We start from the raw sequence: 18,610 nt of genomic DNA, 5'->3' as shown, positions 1-18,610 counted from the left end.
AGTAGAAGGCAGAGTTGAGACTAACAGACAGAGAAAATACACTTTGTTGTTTCCCACCAAACACCTAGGTTCCACTCCTTTCTCCTGTTCCTTTCCTCTTTCCCTTCCCCTAGCAGGAGGCAGTCATGCTTCAGGGTTCAATGTATTGCCATTATCTACCACAGCAGACTTTTTGAATTAGCACAAACAACAATCCATTTGTTCCCAATGGAGGAAGAAGGATTGGGGAAATGTGAATATGCTTCCAAATGTTTCTGTCATATCCTTTTCCTTCAGTGCAGCTGATCAGGCACTGAGAAAGGGGAAGAAGTTTCCCTCTTAAAGGAAATAACTTTATATACTACAATTTCCTGTGCTACAGTGTTCACAATGCAATGGGGAATTTTTATTGCCATAAACACAAATCAGCTGTCTGGCAAAAGAAAAGCAAAGAAGACCCAAAATCATTTGATAAGTAGTTGTTGGGCCATCATCCTATGTATGCTCACTTGGAAGTAAGGAGATCTGGATTGGGTCCATGTGGCCTTCCTCCCCTGCACTGCACGCCTGATCCAAAAACTCTCCCCCCACTCCCTTTGCAGTTCCTTATACAAAAAGAAAATTGCATTGGCAGTGCCAAACACAGGATTTCAGTATAGCATACACTTTGGTTCTAAGTTTCACTGAGTTCACCAGATGTTAACCAAGAACATAGCATTTTATCCATGTAATCTGATCCTATGCATGTTTACAGAGATGTTAGTCCCATTCACTACAATGGAACTTACTCCCCTACATCATATTGCAGCTTCAGAGTCAAATGTTGTGTAATGGCTAAAATGAGATCTCCCACCTTAACCATTGGCCCACCTGTCAGCCTTGGCTGTTAATCTGGTGGTGTTTTCACACACAATGCTACTATACTACAAAGCCTCTCTGGCGCCATTTGTGCTCGTGTCTGAATATTGTGTATCTGGGATAGAAAGTGGATGGGAGAAGTCATTAAAATGTTTTGTTGTTTTTTACAGTCTTGCTAATGTGGGTTTGACATTCTGAATTGCAGAAGTGGGGAATTCAAAGAACGCTTTCAAGGGCACAGGGAAACATCATATATTTCTGACTGTAAACTTATATCAAAGTTTATATTTATATAAAACTTATATCAAAGTTTTTCATGGAAATACTCATTATCATAATAGACCATATGGACATATTAATAACAAACTTCAGGGGGGCCACTAGGGGGCGCATCGGAAGATGGCTGACAATAACATCTCTCCGACCCACACGAGGTAATTTGGAGGCTATGATGGGAGTAATTAGCCTCCCTACCCCCCCCAGGATGGTGGGGGGGGGACTGCCTTGCCTGCTGTGCCCTATACCACCCCCGAATTTGTGGGGATGGGGGCACTAGGCACAAAGCCCTCCTGTGGGATTCCGGTGCTCCTGGCCGCCGTCCCTGATCCGCGCCACTAACTGCAAGAACTTCAAAAGAAACAATTTGGATGAAGGAATACACATATCTCAAGGAAGAAGGGGGAGTAAAGACTGCTAACAGAAGAGATCTCTGATAAAATAAGACGAGTCGGAGGAACAAGAGAAATCATGAGAAGATACACCAAGACTCAGTATGGCAAATGACTGATGGGGGAGGGAAAAAAAAAACTTTCCTTTCTTTCCTTATGTGATTAAACAAGAATCCCCTCCCCTCACAAGTCAGAAATGTCATTTTAAGGACTTAAGCTGTGGATTTAAGGCTGTGTGGAGATAAACTTTCGAACCAAAGCATGTTTTAAGAAGAGTGTGGAATGTATAAGAGCTTTGGAATGACGCAGTTAAAAATGTCGTCGCCATATTGGGAAGTTCTGTCGGAGGACTTAAGTCTGAGAGGAGAAATAGAGAAATAGAGCTGTTTTTATATTGTGGGTGAAACTCCTCAGTGGGACTTAAGAGCGACAGTTTTGTGAGATTAATGATGGAAAGAGTGATGTTATCTATGAAGGTGATGATATATGGAAACCATCTCGATTTGAGGATTGGAAGAACGGAAAAATTCACACAGGATTATTATTGGTGTTTATCGGCTTAAGGAGACTATCAGAAGAGATCATAAAGAAAAAAGAGAAAATATATGAACAAGATGTGATGTGGAAACAGCAAGATAAGACTGGATAGAATTATGAACTCTGTTTGGATTGATTTGGACTGATTTGGACATTAACGCAGTAGCAAGAAGATGATCAGAATCCCCCTTCGGATCTTGAAATATGGGTCCCCCCAACAAAATTTAAAATTCGGCTTTGTAATTCAGAATTTATGTGATGTGATTTAATTTGATTTGATTGGCCGGTTAATAAAAAATATTTTTTAAAAAAATATTAATAATAAACTTCATTGCTGTGTTGGTGGGGAGGACAAATGAGATGAAGCATAGTAAAACAGTGATATAAGGATTTAAAGCTCAATGTCACTGAATAAAGGATATGCTCTGTTTAGGGAAGCTTTTAATGTTTGATTTATACCCTGCCAGATGGGCGGGGTATAAATTATTATTATCATCATCATCATTCTTAGGAAGGGGCTTTTCACAAAGAGATTCTGTAGCACAGGGGTCTCCAACCTTTTTGGGCCTGTGTACAAACTGCTCTGGGCACCACACACACAGTACAACGAGGAGCATTCAAGTTGTGTTATCCCACAGTATTGTTCTCCACCACCATTGTTATTTGCCACCCCAATCTCCAAGTGGTGAAAGACCCCAGGGCTTCCAGGTGCTTTTTGGTTTCCTTGGACTGAAGGTCAGTGGAGACTGTGGTGTATTTAGGATATACTGAAACAAAATTTAAAAAAATCCTTCCAGTAGCATTAAGTTTGTTATTGGTATGAGCTTTCATGTGCATGCACACTTCTTCAGATGCACTGAAACAGAAGTCACCAGACCCTTATATATAGTGAGAGGGTGGGGAGGGGTATTACTCAGAAGGGTGGTGGGAATGGGTGATTGGCTGATAGGTGTGGTAAACCTGTTGACGACTGTTAACGACTGCAATTGGTCTTACAGGAAAAAGCAAGGGGTGAGATGGCTAAAAATAGCTTTATCATGTATATTGAGATAATAATCCAATGTCTCTAATCAGATCAGGTCTCTCCATGGTTTTAAGTTTGGTAAAGGTAAAGGTAAAGGTACCCCTGCCCGTACGGGCCAGTCTTGACAGACTCTGGGGTTGTGCGCCCATCTCACTTAAGAGGCCAGGGGCCAGCGCTGTCCGGAGACACTTCCGGGTCACGTGGCCAGCGTGACATCGCTGCTCTGGCCAGAGCCAGAGCCAGAGCCGCACACGGAAACGCCGTTTACCTTCCCGCTAGTAAGCGGTCCCTATTTATCTACTTGCACCCGGGGGTGCTTTCGAACTGCTAGGTTGGCAGGCGCTGGGACCGAACGACGGGAGCGCACCCCGCCGCAGGGATTCAAACCGCCGACCTTTCGATCGGCAAGCCCTAGGCGCTGAGGCTTTTACCCACAGCGCCACCTGCGTCCGCTTTAAGTTTGGTAATAAGTTGCAATTCAGCAACTTCTCTTTCCAGTCTATTTCTGAAATTCTTTTGTAATAAGACAGATACTTTGAGATCTTGTATAGAATGTCCTGGGAGACTGAAGTGTCCTCCTACTGGTTTCTCTGTCTTGTGATTCCTGATATCAGATTTATGTCCATTTATCCTTTGGCGTAGGGTTAGGATATATTGTTTTATTTACATATATATGCAGCCTGAGCATAGGATAGAGGGCTCTACACAGTAAACACCCCAACAGATATTGCTTCTCCATTGGATTTCCAAATAAGACCCCAAATCCAGCTTCTGCTCAGCACAGAGCAAGGTATGCCTCTGTCATCAGCTTCCAGCATTTCTCAGCTCCCACCTCCCCTTAAGAACTCAGGCTATTGTTCTTCTACCTACTAGCCAGGTGAGTGGGATGGGGGAAAGGCCCACACATTTGCTCACTCTCTTTAGATGCATATGTTGGGTACTTGGCTGCTCAGCCAAGGTCATTACCCTGACAAAGGGACTAGTTTGACCTGTTCATTAAATTCCCTCTTAACACATTCTAACCTCACAGATAAAAGTTCAAAGGTTTGGAAAGGGGACCCAGGGTTTCATCCAGACCGACACCCACTTAACATCATAAAACTATGCTTTCTTAAAGCAAGCCTAATTTCAGCAGGGGAAGGGGAAGGCCTCTGTTGGCACATGTACACCTGTAGGCACAGTGTTGACTCCTGCTATTGCACATTCATGTATCTATCCTGGGGGTAGGTGGAAAATAAAAGGGCATTCTCCAACAGCCAGCAAGGAATATTGCCAAAATGTATTGGGTGCTGCCAATCAAATCTGAGAGATTGCAGTGTGGATTTGTTGTTGTTTAGTTGTTTAGTCGTGTCCGACTCTTCGTGACCCCATGGACCAGAGCATGCCAGGCACTCCTGTCTTCCACTGCCTGCCGCAGTTTGGTCAAACTCATGCTGGTAGCTTTGAGAACACTGTCCATCCATCTCGTCCTCTGTCGTCCCCTTCTCCTTGTGCCCTCAATCTTCCCCAACATCAGGATCTTTTCCAGGGAGTCTTCTCTTCTCATGAGGTGGCCAAAGTATTGGAGCCTCAGCTTCAGGATCTGTCCTTCCAGTGAGCACTCAGGGCTGATTTCCTTCAGAATGGATAGGTTTGATCTTCTGGTAGTCCATGGGACTCTCAAGAGTCTCCTCCAGCACCATAATTCAAAAGCATCAATTCTTTGGCGATCAACCTTCTTTATGGTCCAGCTCTCACTTCCATACATCACTACTGGGAAAACCATAGCTTTAACTATACGGACCTTTGTTGGCAAGGTGGTGTCTCTGCTTTTTAAGATGCTGTCTAGGTTTGTCATTGCTGTTCTCCCAAGAAGCAGGTGTCTTTTAATTTGTAGATAGATGGCTTTGAAACCCTGCACAACCGTATTGGAATATACAGCCCTGGCTCCTGTGATAAACTCTCATGCTCCAGGGGGTTGCTGCACACTGAACCACAGCGGATGAAAAGAATAATTCCAACAACCACCTGTTTTCTATTCTGGACTGCCCCCCACCTCACACTCCTGGTAATATGAAGCAAAGTAGTTCACACAACCTTCAAGAGATTCCTCAAAAGAAACAGGAGAGAGAAAGAGGTGGACAAGGCAGAATGGGCTCCATTTGTAAAATAAGAGGTGTTGAGGTGGGATTTTGGCTCTGATCTATGGTACCCCCCTTCCAATTCTGACCATGTGGAGGATAGGTATGGTTAAGTTTTGAGGGCAGGAAGATGCTTTTCACATGCTTGAACACTACCTTCTCAATTACAGGGATTTAAAAATGTATTGTTGCATTGAATATTTGCCCTGAAAACTAGTTTTGGAGCTAGGTCCTGGCAGGGTCCTCTCAAGACTATTTGCTGCCTGAAGCAAAGGACAAGATGGCAGCCACAACCCCCAATTCAGTGTACAAAGGCTGAGTGACGGTTGACTTACTTCAATACAGGCAATGGGATAGAGTCCTCTGCTGCACTTGAAGGTAGTTATGGGGGTACAGGACATGCCACATGACATATATGGTACTTTCTGTTCTCCAACAAAAGGTTCTGGTCAGGGGGCTCAGGAAAAACAGCTGGGGCAGAGGTGGTTTTAGGGTAGTGTGAGTGGTTCGGCCACAGGGGGGCGATGTTGTAGCTCAAGAGGTGAGGGGGGCACCAAATTTTAGCATTGCACAGGGTGCTTGCTGAAATCTGAGTCCAAAGACTGCCACTGGCTGGGGGTGCTGCCTCCACTGCCTGCTGCCTCCCAAGCATTTGCCAGCTGGGGAAGTTGCCTCACTCTGCAGGTCAGTCTTTGCTTAAATTAATCCTGGAAGAAGAAGCAAGCAATGGAGAAATTGAGCTGATAACGATGGACCTTATAATTTAGACTGTCAGACTAGTTATAAGGTCTCTGTGCTCTTAAGAAGAGCCATCTCTCATTCAGTGTTTCGTGCTTTAACAACTGAGCAGTGTTGATTAATGTCACCCACAGGCAGTTTGAAATTTCCTAATGTTTTACAGTGACCACTCAGAGTGCTCAAATATTTCTCTTTTTGCTACTTCAGCCTGTTCCCAGGGGTAGAACCAGCTTGTAAGATCCAGCATCCTGAGAATGAAATACATGAAAGGAAGGGAATTGTCCTCTTCTATTCTCTCCCCCCTCCTTTTCAGGATGTCTCTCTCAACAATACCTCGTGTATTTTTCCGGCACATACATTATGTTTAAAGTGTTTTTGTTTGCTCCACTCCCATTGCCACCCTGCCTTTTACTGCTTCCATTAGTTCCTAGCCAGTGTATGATATCACTCCTCCTCATTCGCTGGGGTTGTTCTTCCCATTAAAAGTGACGACAACTGCGGGTGGCCTCAGAAGAGCAAGTGTGACACATGATGCTGATTCTACTTGTTTTCCCACAGCTGCTGGAGGAAATTGTAAGATGAGAAGGACAGGTTCAGTGAAGAAAACAGGGAAGTCATTTGCTCACTTATTCATGTCCCTGTGAGCTTATCCATGCAATCTCCACACTACCCTAGTCTATTATCCACGGAATCTTGCCGCAAACAGTTAGTATCATTCAAATTCAAAAGCAGATAATCTGACAAAGCTATCTATAACATCCAATATATCATTAGCATTTTTATAAAGTGTGTGAAGGGAATGTTGTGTTATATATGGAGTTGTACTGTTGTGAAGTATTCTGTTTGAAGTACTCAGCAGCCTTCAAGAGCCCACAAGCAGGGCATCAGAGTAAAGGACACTCTTCCTATATACATAAAAATGTAATGCTGTTGTCATGCTGCAGTTCATGTGGCCACCAACAGGGCATCACACCAACTGCAGCATGACAGAATGGCAGGCAGGGAGGCAAGCAAGCAGCGCAAATGGCAGGTGGCCCAGGCAAGCTGTTTAACAAAAGGGGAAGGCATTCACAGAGCAGTTTGGCAAAGTGTTCTGTGTTCTGTGAAGTGCCCCCCCCCCCGCATGGAGGGGCTTCAGAAAATTGGTCTCTGAAATGCCTCCCCCTCCTTTAAAAGGGGGTTGGGGTGAGCTGTAGGGGGAGATGATGTGAGGTTTGGGCAAGCTATGAGGGGCTGAAAAGGGGGTGGGTGAGATGTAAACAGAGGTGGGTTGGACAGGTGGGGAAGGAGGGTTGGAGGAAAGGCGGAGTTGGCAAGCAGAGTGAGCAGGGCAGCAGTCCTTAGACTTATGTGCTTTATTTAAAAAACAAAACAAAAACCTGTAGTCTTTCATCTACTTTCTAAACCTGCTACCAATCAGAGGCACTATCAACAGGAGCAACTGAAATAAGCAGCAAACTGCTAGCTGTGAGTGGCTGACATTATACCTACAATTCTTCCCGCCACAATTTGACAAACAAACAAACAAACAAACAAACTGCAAGAGGAGTTATTTGCTTGAGAAAAGAACCGTGCAATTGCTGAGAGCCCCTCCAGACTAGAATTTTATTGTGATGCCACCACATTATTGCTGTCCAGAAAGGCTATAGCAAACAGAAATAATTGAAAACATGTGTGCTACAAAAAGTTCTAGGTTTTTAGCAGCAGGAAGTTATGGGATAGGCACTGATTGGAAATGAAACAGTGTGACCACCTCAAAACGTTTCCAGGCACAAACAGTATTGAAGGCAGGATTGCATGTGACTATCCCCATAGCATCAAGAGTGCTCATCATCATGGATATGCAATAAAAAGGATGTCTGGAGAAGCTCTATGTTAACAACCGCACTACTTTGAGGATAGGTGTTTGGCTGCCCTTCAACACCTGAGTAATGGTTGAAGATTGTTTGTTCCCCAATAATACTGTAATCTGGAAAGGCCTCCTTGACATGGCTTCAGGCTAATTGTGGAGATGTGCTTTCTGGTTAGAGAGTTTCAGTGTATCCAAGAATGCTATTTTCCTTTTGTGTGTCTTGCTTTCTCTTGTGGGTTTCTGCAAAGCATGATTTTTGTAATGAAAGCAATGTATGCAAATACTTCCCTGCAAGTGAGATTTGTAAGGCTGGGCATTGGCTCTGAAGTAACCAGTCTTCAAGCACATTCTTGGTTAGTGTAAAATTTTTGCTGCACTTACATACTGCAAAACAGCTGTGACTTGGCTGATGTTGAGCATGTACTTTGCATCTCAAATTTTGTGGCTAGATACACCATGCCAAAGGTGTATTTTTCCTAAAAATGGAGGGACATTTTTAGCCATCCAACTCCATATGCCATATTTAGATTTTGGTGTCAGTAACCACCATGATGTAATTATAATGTGTTGCTACTATTTTGCTTAGCACTCTAAATAGCAAAACATTCCTCTGTACTCTGAAAATGTACACTGGTGTTGCCAATTTCCCCTTAGCTAGTCTTCTGATGTTCTTTTTCTGTGTTCAGGGTGCTCTGCGATAAAAAAGGGGGGATTTAAAGCTTGTGATTCCTACATATGCAAGCTGAAATGTATGCACAGCACAGTCCTATGCAAATTTACTTTGAACTAAATCCAACTGGGTTGAATGGGTCTTATTCCCTAATATAAATGCTTATCGGGACTTGCAACATGCTATTCTTTTCATCCCATGAGTTTTAATTCTAATGGGATTTCAGTAGCAAGGCAAAGCATACTTACCAGATCCATTAACATCAGCTTCTGAAGGAAAACTAACATCTGAAAAATAAAAAAATAAAAATTTAAGATTGCTGCTAGTCTGTATTGCGCCTAGTATGTTTTAGGAGTGGCTCTGATCTCAGAGCATTTGTTACATGTAACTGAAACCAGCTATTGGAACTAAGGGCTACCACATTTCTGAAATAGCTCACTAAATAGAATACTCTAAAATCTCAGTTTATATTCAGGTCAATATAACCACAAATTAAAATAATTCAGTATAATTAGAAATCAATATATAGCTGAATCCAAGATTCCTCTCATTGCCAGCGTCCACATCTCAAGCTCAAGGGCTGAACACAACCGTTTAGGTCTCTCTACCTGGCCCTTGGACGGACTCTCTCTGAGCTGCACATCATTCCTAGTAACACACCCCTCACCAGCCCTGATTTAAAGTGCTTCAGCCTGGCTGATAATTCCTCTTGCTTGCCTGGAGGGGTGTGTGTGTGTGTGTGGGGATTGCTTCATCTACTTTTGCCTCTGGCCTCACCCACAAGTGGCTGCTGAAAGGTTTCCCAGAAGGAAATGAAGCCTTTTAGCTCAGAACGGTTCGCCAGCTCAGTCCGACATTAACTAAGTCACCACAGCATAATTTGTACACGTACTAGTGCAGCTGCTCAAGTTCTTCCCGTCTTTGTCCCCAAGTGACCATGTACCTAGCCCATTCTTTGTGGCAGGTCAGAACATTGGGCCAGGGAGAACGTGTCCCTGTGCTCAAGGGAGGCAGCTACAGTCAAGAACAATCCCTCACTTGGAAGGCCTTGTGTAGGCATTTTGCAGCAGCTGAAAACAAGAAAGAATTAGCATGGTTCACAAGGTTTTCCCAACTAACACTATGGGAAGGCTATTTGGGATTAGTGCCCACACCTTGGCAAAAAAATATCAGAGGCAAAAGAGTTTTGCAACAGGGCCAGGGAACCTTTGGCCTCCCAGATGCTGTTGGATTACAGCTCCCATCATCCCTCAATACTGCCCATGCTAGTTAGGCCTGATAGATTTGGGAGTCCAAAAACATCTGGAGGGCCACAGGTTCCCCAGCACTGTTTTAGAAGTCCCAGCTTCTTCTCAAGCAGAATTAGGACTGAAATTTGTTGGCAGTTGATTCTTGAAGAAGAGTGGGTGCGTTATTGACCTGTCTAGTGCTATTTTTTTATTAAAAAAAGAGGTGACAAAACTCCCCATGAATGCCTCTCTTGTTCTCTTATAATGGAAATGGTGCACATCTGAGAGGTGCTGGGACCGAGTTCCGGCGAGTTCCAGCTGAAAAAAGCCATGGACCTGTGGCACTTTCATTGTGCAAGCTCATGTAATTTATCATTCTAACAGGGTCTGACTCTTTGTGGTGAGGTGCTGCCATCTGGTGGCCAAAATAGGTGCATGACATTTTATTTATCAAAAGTGAGGCACATATGCAAAAAAGAGAAAAGAACAAACCTTGTTGTCTGATCGGTTATAATTAAACAAAAAGGTGTAGAACACACACAGAGTTTCAAGTAGAATCTTTTTAAAATTTCTGCACCAAATAATTTCTCACAGTTCTCATCTTAATGAGACTGCTTAAATGTGGCTCCTAGCCACAAAATGGAGGACCTGGCAAGATACAGAAGTGAGGTTTGTGACTTTGTGGGGAGGATGAGCCTTGTAACTTGAAGATTGGGGCCCTCAGCAACTTGATCACTGGTGGGTCTCCTGTTACCTCAGTGGGCTTACTTAGAGTGTATTCAAGGCCTAATGGAGAGAGCCCATTGTCTGAGGCTGGATGGTTAAGATCCTTCTTTGTTGTGCAACTGATGACTGTGTATGGCTGAGTACAGGCTAAGATGAAACAGCAGCTTTGTACCAAGACTATTATGTTGTACTTACTGTAGGTTTGAAGGAATAAAAGCTTTTCCTTTTGAATCATTGCCTGTTGTTGAAATTTATGGATACTAGGGGATGGGGAACTTTGAGTTGCTCTCCTCCAAGAGAGGGATGGGGAAGGGAAGGCAGGACTCAACTTTGCAGGCTGAGAAGGACCAATTTCACCTTAGCTCACTCTACAGATTTCCACCAAACTTCACACTGAAGATTTTGACCTCCAGTTAATACATTTAATCTTTGTTTAACTTTCCAAAACTTTTTATTTTAATAACTTTTTATTTTAATAATTTTTACCAGTATTTCCAATAGCTTTCCCAAAAAGAAAAGACAGCCACATAGAACTGTCATTTTGAAAAACGTTTTGTTGTCAGGGGAAGCTTTCATATGCTTCAGCATGAAGTTTTTCCAAAACAGATTTTACAAAGCCAGATGGATATTTAGAAGCTTTTTTAAAAAAAAAACAAACCAACACCAAGGAGCATATATTTTCTATAAAAATTCATTTATTGAAACATTGGAAATGTGTGCCGCTATCTCCCCATTTTGTGTGTTACAGCTGAATCTCTCTCCACCCCCCCCCCATAATGCCATTTTTTTTTGGCTTTTCAATAGCACTACAATAGATTAAGAATCTACAATAAACTTTATAGATTTTTCTAAAATTCTGGATTGTTCCTCTTGCCTTTAAAAACATATTTTTAAAAAGTTCAAAAATGTCTTACCAGTTTGCTAGTATTTTTATTTATAAAAATACTATTTTTATTTTATTTATTTATAAAACCACTCATATGCTACTAAGCAACACTAAATCAGTAAAAGAAGAAGACAAAAAACCAATGGCAGCATCCAGAAATGCAAGAGACTGACATTAAGGGCCTGAGCAAATGCATTTTTAAAAGGCACCCAATAGTTTGTGCCTGCCTAATTTCTGAGAGGTTGTTGCACAGGCAGGTGCCACCACAGAGAAAGCCCTTTTCTGTACCCAGTAAGACGCTTTTGCAAGCTATAATAGGTTAACACAGTGGTTCTCAAACTTTTTTCCTCTGGGCCACACTTTCAGAATAAAAATTTGCCACTGATATTTTTTAAAAAATAAAAAAGAAATACATTGGAAAACAAAAAGAAACAACTCCTAGCAAAACACTCCTTGATTTGTAACACAGAACAAAATAATATGTTAATGAAACATGCAGGAAGTATAAAACAATGCAGCTACATAAGAACAGAATTATAAATGAGCTTCTTACATGTATACCTTAAGCGGCACCATTTTTCTTGTTCTCTTATAATAAGACGATGGCGTCCACCTGAGAGGCGATGAGTTCTGGTGAATTCTGGCTGGAAAAAGCCCTGACTTTATGTATACAAACTCAACGAGAGGTCTGAGCTTGCTTCTGCTGGGTAATCTCATTTATATTAAGTCTCATTTGAGGCAAACAAACTCTCATCGACACAAATGAAATGTTTAAATGTTTCTTTGATTGTCCTTGAATCTTCCCGCCACACTTCCTGTCATGACTAAAGTCTTTGAGGGCAGAAACTGGAAAGTGCTGGAACATTCTAGAAGGTTCACTTCTGAGGCACAAAGATAAATTCCTGCACTCAGGAAGCTACTCTCTCTCTCTCCTCTCTCTCTTACTTTCGTTTGTACCTCGTGTGTCTGAATTTTTTTGTAACAAGCAATTGCCTTTTAGTAAAAGTTTTTCCTTCTGGACTTTTGACTCTGCGTGGTTTTTTTTTATTTACTGCAAGACACTGTCCGGCACTTCCTTACCATCCTCTCCTGCCCCACCAGTGTGGACACCATTTGAGAACCATTGTGAGAACAGGCCTTTGACCTGACTCAGATGGTCTGAGTCCAACTATGACTTCACTTTTCAGGAGAGAACCCTTCTCCAAAGTCCAGAGCCTCCAAGTGTCCCTATTTTCCAAGGACGTTTCTGATTTAGAGAAGCCACCCTGGTTTCTGATTTGATCCTGGAATGTCCCACTTTTCCTTAGGATGTCCCTATTTTCATTGGAGAAATGTTGGAGGGTATGGAATTATCTGACCCCTGAGCCGTCTGAAGGCAATCCTGTATAGGGAAGATTTTTTTTTTAAATGTTCAATGTTTTTATGTTATTATGTATGTTGGAGGCTGCCCAGAGTGGCTGGGGCAACCCAGTAAGATACGTGGGGTATAATAGTAAATTATCATTATGGAACGGGACGTCCCTATTTTAATCAGAGAAATGTTGGAGGATATGCTTCTCCACCCCAGTGCTGAATTTCAAATAAAGACCCACACCACTCCCATTCTCCCTCCCACCCGACTAATCATTCCTTTCACAGGTTCTCAACTGTTGTGGTCTGCAAGAGTAATTCAGCTGGTACTAGAAAGGTTGCAGGATATCTGTACTTGGCCCTGGGCTGGATTTATTTCTGATGACTAGAAAGGTTGAGGATATCTGTACTTGGCCCTGGGCTGGATTTATTTCTGATGACAGAGACTGAAGCCATTTTAACCAGGGCTGAATTATTCATCAGGCAAACGTATGAACTTCCTGGTCTGGGGTACCTGATTTTCATAATACAGCACTGTATTATGTCTATTAAGGTAAAGGTAAAGGTACCCCTGCCCGTACGGGCCAGTCTTGACAGACTCTGGGGTTGTGCGCCCATCTCACTTAAGAGGCCAGGGGCCAGCGCTGTCCGGAGACACTTCCGGGTCACGTGGCCAGCGTGACATCGCTGCTCTGGCGAGCCAGAGCCGCACACGGAAACGCCGTTTACCTTCCCGCTGGTAAGCGGTCCCTATTTATCTACTTGCACCCGGAGGTGCTTTCGAACTGCTAGGTTGGCAGGCGCTGGGACCGAGCAGCGGGAGCGCACCCCGCCGCAGGGATTCGAACCACCGACCTTTCGATCGGCAAGTCCTAGGCGCTGAGGCTTTAACCCACAGCGCCACCTGCATCCCTATTATGTCTATTAATTTCCCCAAAAAACATATTTACCAGATAAAGAGGTCATTCTCTGGAGCCTGGCCAAAGGCCAATGGCTTTTATAACACAACTCTGGTTTGATGATGAAGGGGTGTGTGTGTTATTTTTACTACTATATGTTTAATCAAAAAGGAAACGAATGTGTTCTTACAATGTTAGAATGTAAGTGGTTCGCTGTGACCTCCAGTAAGGTTTGAGAGCTGCTGATCTATTTGATGGATGCCTCTGTGAACGCACTGAATGAATTCTGCACTATGCTGAATAAATATGACTTTTAAACTATTATAAAATATACTTTCACTTGAAATTAACACACATTTGCAAGCCAGAGACTATGCATGCTTGTTTAGGAATAACCCTCCTTGTGATCCGTCAGCTTAATTCCCTGGAGATTATGTATTGCACTGCAATCCAAATAATATTTCTTGAGCACACAAATGGGGGGAACCTACATCCCCCCACTGAAAACTAACCATATTAGTCTAGCATATATCTACAGAATTAGGCACTATTAATTAGGTAAAAAAACATCCTCTTTCAAGTAGTAAAGCAATTAATCAGAAACAAAACACATGAGAATACAAAAGTAAGCAAATAATTCAAACTAATTAACATTTGCTGGTGGAATGCATAACTGTCATGGTTAATAAGGATATTAAAAATAACTAGCACTTAATTTGATTGCTATTTCCTTTTTCACTGCATTTGCCACCTGCTTAATGTGAGCTAGATAAGCCCGCAGGGCAACAATCAAAGGCAAGGCATAACAGAAAGATTTTCTGCAGCACTTCTGAAATAGTTTAGCATCCCCCCCCCCCACATAGAATACTTAATGTATATGATTTTTTCTCTAAAAGCAATGGGGGAGGGAAACTTTATTCAAATGAAGGAATATAAGTAAGGAAAATCATTGTGTTCATCATTTTTCAAGAAAATGGACAGAGCAATCATATTCAAATTTCACCAGGTTAGCTGTGAAACGTACTACTGGTGGAATGTCCATTGTATCCAGTACTCTCTCAGCCCAGGGTGGAAGAGGAAAAATGCACACTCATTGGAAAATCTGAAAATGATGGGGAAATAGTAGGTATGCACACCTCCCACACCAGTGTCCCTGGAAACACCATCCTTAGATATGCATAATCTGGTTTTAAAGCTATCCAAGGCCATAACTATCATATCATTTGGAGAAAAAGAAAAATCTCTCTTCAAACCCCATTTAATTTTACAGTATTTAAACCTCCATTAAGCAGTGGCAGTGGGGCACCAGGTCCTTTTGGCTCCATATTTACGGAACTCCCTCCCCATAGAGACTACCTCTTGGTTTTTAGGCAGGACCTGAAATTCTGAAGCATGTTCCTCTTTGTGTGTATATGTATGTGTCAGGGGCTCAGGAGCAGAGGCACAGGGAAGAGAGGAGATGGAGAGCGAAGGGGAAGAATCCGAGGGGAGCGTAGGAGAAGAGGACAGTGGACCGAGGGATTCCATGAGCCTCTCCAGCGAATCGGAAGATTCACAGAAGGGGGCGCCAGTGGCCAGGGGTAGGGGGTTCCCAAGGGGAACGCCCCAGGAGCAAGGGGGCAGCAGGGACTCCCAGAGCAGTAGTTGGAAATCAGGACCAGCTTCCCCACCAGAGCAGAGTGGGGGGGAAGAGTCCCAAGGATCGGGGCCAGTGCATTCCCCACCAGGGAGAGAAGATAAGGCAGGGCTGACCACACCTCCATCGGAGAGTCAGACAACGGAGGGGAGGTCAGATCCGGCCAGTATCCTGGAAGAGGGAAGCAGTGACAGAAGTAGTATAACAGTCAGGAGGAAGGTCACTGGGTTGGCGCGAGAGGCAAGTTCAAATGTACAGGAGCGCGGGACAGCAGAGAATGAGGATTGGGAACCGGGTCCTAAAGCCCGCCGGAGGCAGGGGGAGGAGTTAAGCGACTCAGCGTCAGAAGAGTCCAGAAAGGGGGATGCCCCACCGGGCAGGAGGACCCAGAGGAGGAGAAAGCAGCGGAAAAGGTGGAGCAGGGCTAGGATCTTAAACTGGTGTCAGAGGGGAGGAGATTCAGACGGGACTTCGCCGGTCTAGGGTTTAAGACGTAGAGCTGCGCGCTGCGGCTTTGAAATGGAAACTGAACCTCAATAAAGACTTTTGTACATAACGACAGCCTCGCGTTGGTCCTCTGTGAGCTGGGACCTAGGGGCAGCTCTGACAGTATGCGTGTCTGGTTTTATTTATTTCAAAGGATCCAAGAATGGTGTGGAATGCACAGATTGGTGCCCACAGGCAAGTAGAGAAATAATTAAACAAAAATTCATTCTGAAAGCTATTTGACTATAACAACGAATGTTAAAAATCTACTAAATCTCCACTGCCAGATAATGAAATAGGCAATAAAAATCATTTATAAGTCACAGTGGGGAAATTATTGCTCCTAATTTAATTTTAATGTGAACAGTTTTAATAAACAGGGCATTCAATTTATGCAAGCTTATTTTTGTCATTACGTTGTGGTTCAGGATGAAGCCAGGTGATGATAGCTGTGCACCCAATTTCACAATGTCCTGCTCACATTTTTTTTTAATACTTGGAAGCTGGCATTAGCCTGTATGACTGTAAAAATGTTTTTATTAAAAAGTTTTAAAAGTGGTAGAATTTTTCTTCAGCTTTTTTTGCAGATGGGATGGTGAGAGATGGGAGCAGTGTTGACAATATCAGTCTCCAAGTTCCTCTCCAGTGCTTCAGAGTCCACACTACTCTTTGGTTTACAGGAGTGCTACACATCATGAAGCAGACTGGGAGATGACTGGAGTACAGGGGACAGAAAATACACTCCAAAGCCAACCAATTTATAAGATAAATTAATTTGTAATAAATGGGTTATTTAAAATTACAAATAAGGTTTTAAAATTTGGGGTAAGAATCTGTGGAATCAGTTTAAGGGAAATGGAATACAAGAGGGGGAGGGGGGGGGAAGTCCGGGAAAGATGCCACTGAAACCAAGTGTAAATCATATCTGTTTTTTCTTTCTTTCTTGCTATCTTTCCTTTTTATTCTGGAAATTTTTTAATAAATATTATTTTAAAAAAAACAAAAAACAAAGCCAACCAAATGCTTGTTGTTATATACGTAATTCTGCCTACCAAGCAGCAGTGAAGGCAAAACAAAACAAACCACAACTCTTTTACCACCCCCACTTCATCCTCAAAGAGCTGTGCAGCAGAGTTGCTTTAGGTTATACCAGAAGTAGAGGATGGATTGCCCTTGAACACTGGGCAGCATGCTGTGAACAATTTGCAGGGTACTTTGAGGATAACATAACTCAGCTCTGTAGTGTCTTAGATGCCACTATTGCTGCAAATCCAGTTAAGGTGTCCATTGCAGTGCCTTCCCACACTGTGTAGGATCAATTTCTATGAATGTGGTCTGATTATGTGGGCAGGAATCTTGCAGTGATGGGATCTGCTTCTCCTTTTCTTGACTCCTGCCCTCCTGTCTGCTGAAAACTGAGTGAGAGGGAAGGAGAGTGGACTGTGTGGGTCTAGGGTGGGGGGGGGGGCAGCTTTACTCAATGGAGTGGGATCTGCTGCCCTTAAAACAGGTGGTATTGAAACTACTCCTAAAGAAACCCAACCTGGTCTTTTTGCTCACTGTCCTGAATTTCTCCATGTACAGGTACAGTATCTACTATCCGGCGGCTTAGGAAATAACTGAGTGGATGGGAAGAGGGGGCACACACTCACCTACAGAAACATTATACACATACAGGCTCCATCTGCACTGTACATTGAAACAGCAGCATAGCTCAGCCTCGCTGCCGCCTTGCCCCCAGCTGTAGGGTGGCTGAGGGAGAGGTGGCAGGCAGATGCAAGCCCCATGCTGCTGTTTCCGGTAGCGCAGAGCTTGCAGGCACCCGAGCCACTATGTGGAGAGACGTGTGGCTCGGGCGCACTGCAGGTCCTGCAGTAAGTTGTTGTTTAGTCGTTTAGTCGTGTCTGACTCTTCGTGACCCCATGGACCAGAGAACGCCAGGCACTCCTGTCCTCCACTGCCCCCCGCAGCTTGGTCAGACTCATGCTGGTAACCTCGAAAACACTATCCAACCATCTCGTCCTCTGTCGCCCCCTTCTCCTTGTGCCCTCCATCTTTCCCAACATCAGGGTCTTCTCCAGGGAGTCTTCTCTTCTCATGAGGTGGCCAAAGTACTGGAGCCTCAGCTTCACAATCTGTCCTTCCAGTGAGCACTCAGGGCTGATTTCCTTCAGAATGGAGAGGTTTGATCTTCTTGCAGTCCATGGGACTCTCAAGAGTCTCCTCCAGCACCATAATTCAAAAGCATCAATTCTTTGGCACTGCAGTAAGTGCCACCCCTTAAATACGCCTCTGTATTTAAAGCAGTAATTTGTACCAATTTAAAACAGTCATGGCTTCCCCCAAAGAATCCTAGGAAGTGTAGCTTCTTAGGGGTGCAGGAAGCTGTCAGGAGACCCCCCATCCCTCGCCACAGAGCTACAGGTTTCAAAGTGGCTTACCAATCAATCCCTCTTCCATAGGAACTATGAGAACTATAGCTCTGTGAAGGGGGATTTGCTGTCACCTCTACTCTGGGCACCAACTGCAGTTCCCAGGATCCTTGGGTGGGTGGGCAAGCCATGACAACTGAAAGGGGGCATGCCACTGATTTCAATGCACCGTGCTGAGGAGGCCACAAAGCCTCTGTTCAGCAACCTCTTGCTGAGAGGAGCAGCCTATTTCACCTAAGTCAGGCTCCTCGTTAGACGCGGACCTGGTTGCAAAATGGCCGAAAACCAGCAACCTTCCTTGGCTGCCGGTTTGCGCGTGGAGCTGCTGTGTTCCTTAGACCCGCTGCAGCCCTCGCGTGATCGGGGCGGTCAGCCAGACTCCTCTGCGAGCCGTTTTTATTGGTGTGCGGGCGGGCGGGGGGGGGGGGGGTGGCGAGAGGAAAGCAGCTCCTACGAAGCTCCTCAGAACTGGCTCCCAGGGAAGCGCATCGACTGGGTGAGGAGTTGGCGGCGATGGTGG

General features: G+C 44.0%; 1 long non-coding RNA gene across 1 annotated transcript; it reads right to left on the bottom strand.

The window, feature by feature from the left end:
* Positions 1-4,292: 4,292 nt before the first annotated feature.
* Positions 4,293-18,509, bottom strand: LOC307213676. Its single transcript, XR_013837628.1, has 3 exons — positions 18,325-18,509; positions 8,695-8,733; positions 4,293-5,893 (listed from the first exon to the last, which is right to left on the bottom strand). It is a non-coding gene; the product is annotated as an uncharacterized lncRNA (long non-coding RNA).
* Positions 18,510-18,610: the final 101 nt, after the last annotated feature.

The sequence above is a fragment of the Podarcis cretensis genome, assembly GCF_951804945.1.
Source record: "Podarcis cretensis genome assembly, chromosome: 3".
Classification (NCBI taxonomy): Eukaryota; Metazoa; Chordata; class Lepidosauria; order Squamata; family Lacertidae; genus Podarcis; species Podarcis cretensis.
The sequence above is the reverse complement of the archived record's forward strand: the minus strand, read 5'-3'. Positions and strand labels throughout refer to the sequence as shown.